This window comes from Arachis duranensis, chromosome 8 (assembly GCF_000817695.3).
Source record: "Arachis duranensis cultivar V14167 chromosome 8, aradu.V14167.gnm2.J7QH, whole genome shotgun sequence".
Taxonomy (NCBI): domain Eukaryota; kingdom Viridiplantae; phylum Streptophyta; class Magnoliopsida; order Fabales; family Fabaceae; genus Arachis; species Arachis duranensis.
In genome coordinates, this window is record NC_029779.3 from 29,376,241 (window position 1) to 29,381,903 (window position 5,663).

Below are 5,663 nucleotides of genomic sequence, written 5' to 3' on the forward strand. Positions count from 1 at the left end.
CTTGGCATCTAGGATTATTGTTTTGATAATGGCTAATTTTATATAGGAGTAGAGATCCAATTCAATTCATGTCCATTTTTTATACGTTGTTTTTTTTTTTTTAAGAAAAAGAAATATTTTGGCCTTTAATATTTTTATTTTGAGATAATACAAATTTTTTGTTAAACAAATTGTCAAATACTAAGTAATAATTAATTGTTTTCTGTGTATCATGTGAATGATTTGATGATTGGCAATAAAACCAATTTTTCTAGAAGAAACAACAAAGAAGTTAGGATGTGATTTTGCCTTATATTAATTTATGAAATATAAAAGATAAATACTTCACTAATAATATTTTTATATGATTTTTTTATTATTATTTGATAAAATTTAAAATTAATATTATTTTAAAATAATATTATGATCAAAATAGATTTATAATTTAAAATTTATGTTGTCCTTTGTGAAAATAGAGAGAATTTGAATTGAATCTTTATTACCGTATACGGTATATTAGAACATTTAATTTGATTTTACTTTACACTAACCTAGTAACCTGCATAAATCCACACACAGAAAGAATAGTATTTCTCTAAAATTCTTCAGTAGTAATAGAGCAAGAACAAGATAGAGAAGCATGAGAAAAAAACAAGAACAAAGACATTATTGTATTCTTGTGTGAAGGGGCCCCACAGAAAGCTCATTGGCTACAACATTGACCTATCAGCAAGTGTAGACCCCACAGCTTCCGTGGTGTGGTGTGCCGCCAAAAAAACCCTCTCTGCTCTCTGATTGGCACGTGGGCCCCGCACACGAGAGAGTTGCAAGAATCTTACAGTGGACCCGCACTTAAGCCCAACGTGGTCTCGGGCCGACGCGTGTTTTGCTTTGTCGGGGACCCACCGAGCTGATGCCCTGTTCTTCTTCCACGTGTCGATAGGTATATGAGTGTGGGGCCCTTTCCTTTCCGTAAAGTCCAACAACTTTCGCAAAGTCGCAGTAGCTGTGTTTGTGTTTCTGAATAAAATAAAGATAGATAAGGAATATCTTCTCCCGTGTACCCGGTGTACCATAATTTCATTGCTTTCTTCGCTTTCAGTCGTTCGATTTCATCAACGACCTAACTCATTCAATAGTAATAATAATTATTTACTTAAAACACAATTACCAACATTTATAAAAATTCTCATTCATTTATTTAGGTTCATATACTCTTTACAAAATAAGAAGTCTTATGTTTATTGTTAATTAAATAAATTTTAATTTTTTATTTATTATATTATATATTAATAGTTTAAATTTAAAGTTTATAATTGAAATTTAAAATTTACTATTTATAATTCAGAATTTATAGTTTATGGTTTGGAGTTTATAATTTAAGATTAGAATTGCAAATTTAAAATTTATGATTTAAACTTTAGAATTTAAAAAATAATGTACTCTCTGTTTTTTTAGTGCAATAACATTTATCATTGATTTACATTAGCCGATTATAACGATAAAGATTTTATATTCATTATAAATAATAGAAAAAATGGATAATATATATATTTTTTTATTTTTGAAGTTTGTTAAAAATTTTAAAATATTTTTAAATTTTATTTTATTTCAATTTTATCCCAAAAATTTTTTATTTGTATCAAATATACTCCTGACAGCTAAATTTTTAAAAAAATTAAGACTAATCCAGCAATAATGCATGACATCTATTATCTATAATTTGCTTGTGTTGATGGTTGTTCTTATAAAATTGTTATTGAATTGGTTATAAATTTTTTTTAAAAATTAATCGTCAGGAGTATATTTGATAGAAATCGAAAACTTAAAGAACAAAAGTGAAATAAAATAAAACTTAAAAATATTTTAAGATTTTTTTAACAAACTTCAAAAACAAAAAGATATACTTTACCCAAAAATAATTAAAACAAAATATAGACTTATAGAGCTATATAAGTTCATTATTCATCAGCTTCGCTTTCAAATTTTTGAGGATTTGTTAGTAGATAATATATCAATTAGTATCCTATTTCAAGTGCTGAAAATTTTGATTACAATAGCATTATATAACTTTTACGTCACATCTATATATTATATATATAATAATTGTGTTTCAAAAGCAGCAAATCATGTATGCACTTTTCTATGAAAGCATTGGATAAAATATTAGAGAAGTCTCTTTTCGGAGCCAAACGTTCAGCTATATATTTCCATATACAGGGAAACAAAAACATCAAATATATAATATATGTTCGTTACATGGTATATATTGAAGCCAAAGGCTTGTCTACGTCAAGCGCTGGAATTTGGATTCATAAAAGGGCATGAAGCGACTCAAACCAATATTATAATAACGTCAATTAACAAAAACATTTACGTAGACTTGTCTTTATGTGAAGTTATTAATTGAGAATTGTTAAATAATAATTTAGTCAAACATATCAAATCATGTAATAATTCTCGACTAACAACTTCACGTGAAGATAATTGCATGCGAGTCTTCACGTCAATTAATTGTTCTTGTAATTGTGTTTGTAAGATAAGACTACCAAACACACCCATGTGAACTACTATTTAGTGCATAATAGTGTTTAGCTTTGAAAATTCTGGAATCATTATTAGCGAGTAAGTGACTGTTTTATGTAACTAATTGTATGACTTTGAGTTCTTTAAATATATATATGTATACGATATATATATAATTAAAAAATCTTAGACAGGATAAGATAAAGTTTCTCTTTATTAACCATATGCGAGTTTTGATATTATTCTCCCTATATTCTGCTAGAAAAGTGGTCAACTAGGTAACAACAAATACACTATACGCTTAGCTTATTAGTATAGTAGTATAGTACAACGTCAAAATCCTCGAAAGGAAACATGTCACCAACTTAATGGGAGATAGGGGGTTTGTTGATATAATATTTCTCCAGTGCCTAATTCGTGTGAGTTGCTATCTAAAGTGATGATGCCATCTTGGACGGTATTGATGTGATTTTCGATTGATCAAACGTTGTAGCACTGTCATATGTATGTGGAGGACTAAATAAAGATCCACTATCCCTTCTGAATAGGACAACCTTTTTTAATCTTAGAGATGCTGTAGGACTTACCCCTTTTTTTTTTCGAGCACATGGTTTCATAATGAAAATAAAAGTCCACTACTTACTATATGTGTATATACGAGAGTACCCCAATAGAAAAAAGAAGAAGGAATCTTTCATTACTATAAGAGGCTAGAAATAAAATGAAACAGAAACAGAAACGTTAATGATTATTTTCGCTTCTAGAATGGTCAATATTAATTACTTGGTTTATTAAATTGATCAAATTAATTAATATGGTATGAAGAAGAAAGTCTACATGGTTCTAGATGCCGATGACTTTCGTATGTTTAACTCTCCTATTTTTTGTTTTGTTTAGGATGATGATATCTCTTGATATTTTAGTTCTGTCTATGGTTATGGATATTTTGTATATTGGTTTCACTTTCATAGATTCATTGTCATTAGTTGTTTTCTGTGTATCATGTGAATGATTTGATGAATAGCAATAAAATCAATTTTTCTGAAAAAAAAAAAACAAAAAAATCAAGATGGGCCTGTTTAGATTAATTTATGAATCAATAAAGAAGAATTTTAGGGACAGCAAGTTTTGTGATTTATAATTATTAAGTAGTCATCAATGATGTTTTTAATAGTGTGAGATTTCATCCAATAATATGAAATTATTTATTTTTTTTGCTAGTTACATGATTTCAATAAAAGTGTTGGTCCTCCAAAATTTTTTCATCAATAAAAGAGAAATGTTAGAAGTCTTAATTAAAAGTTATAGATTTTGATAATTATATCAGTGTATTATTAGAAAATAGCATATTAATTATAGATAGATTTTTGAGACAGAATTTACTATTGAAAATATCGAGATAAGTTAATTAATGTGTTCCAAGACTTCCTTTCATTTAATCAATTCCATAATCATCAAAATTTATGCCAAATATTCTAATTATAATAATTTGAGAAAGTATAGGGAGTCAATGACTTAAGCGTACAATGTGTGCAATGAAGGTTTTGAATGGAAGTATTAGAGATATAACTATTAGTATTACATTGTACTGTCAGGTTACGTTTTTGGGATAAGTGAGTTTATGATATGATATTAGAGTTTTAGATCCGAAAGGTCAAGAGTTCGATCTTTTATGAACCCCAAAATCAGCTTAAACTTTTATAATATGAGATATTTATTATATGTTTATTATTCCATTGTACACATTATACGCTTAATCTATTGACTCCCTAACACTACCCTAATAATTTTTGTAATAATGGATATTATTCATGCACAAAATATCACTCTTTTCATGGCGAATGTTGAAAATTCGTGTTACTTGGATATATATGCGAGATGTAGGGGTTGAGTTTCCTACTATTTGTAATGATGAAAAGACATGAAGATATTTTCATCATTAATTAGTTACACCTTTTTTTATATATATTTCTCTGTCAAAGTTTCTTAAATTTTTGAAGATGAAACCGCTGAATTGTAGTAAGCGATGGGGGGACATGTATGAAGGGCAGATACAAAAGAGGATGACTATGTAACGTTCAGTTAACATCACGCATATACATTTCAAATGTCAATTGTCAATCCATTTATAATTATATATATGTAGCATATATATCATATAGGGTACTGACTTTTCTAACTTTAGACTTGTAATAATAATAGTAATAATAACTAAGACTAAGAATTTGAAAGGACAAATTGACTTTGAAGAATGAATGTGGAGTGGAAGTATAACGAAGAATTGTGATTCGTTCCCTTTCATTTCACTGCTTACTATTATTAGGAAGCACAACACATGGTGGTACATATATATTTGTGATGACTTGCCAGAAAAAGAGGTACGAATTTTACCAGAGATACTCGTGCACTTTCTTTGATTCTCTTATTGATTATTGCTATTTCACTTTAAAAGCTTTATGTTCAATGCAAATTCAATTCAATACAATGATGTAGAATGTAGAGATATACCACCAATTAAGCAAAGTACATATAGAAGGACAACTTTTTGACCGGTCACCTACACTTGCCTCTCTATAACTTGGGGGTCAATTCTAGTTCAATAAGAGATAAAAAAAAATCTTTAATACGGTGGGTTGATGGTGAAGGATAATTTTTTTTATATGAAAAAAATATTGATGTTTTTGTTGAAAATTGAATTATTTGATATGATTATTAGAAGGCGTGTTGCAATACGTAGAGCGTATTATCCACATCACAACATCTTAGCCAACAGGTAGAGGCGTATTCAATATCTTGGCTAACACATAAAAGGTATGTTAAACGCATGTCAAGTTATAGCATCATGTTTTTTGCATGTTGTATCAGTATTTTTTGCACATTTAATACATTCTAAATGTCAATATTCAGCTAAAACATCATCTTCATTTTCATATTAAAAATAATTTTTAAATGGTGAAATTCCAAAAAATGAGAATATAGGAAAAAACAAAAATCTTCAGTGTATTTTTTAAAATTAATAATTTGTGGAGTGAATTACTTTTTTTTGTTTGAAAATGTGAAGTTTTTAGAGAAGAATTGATTTTTTAATTGTTTATTTTTGAAAATACGATTAGCCATGAACAAGTTGTTTTTTTCTTATTTTAATTTTTTAAAAATAC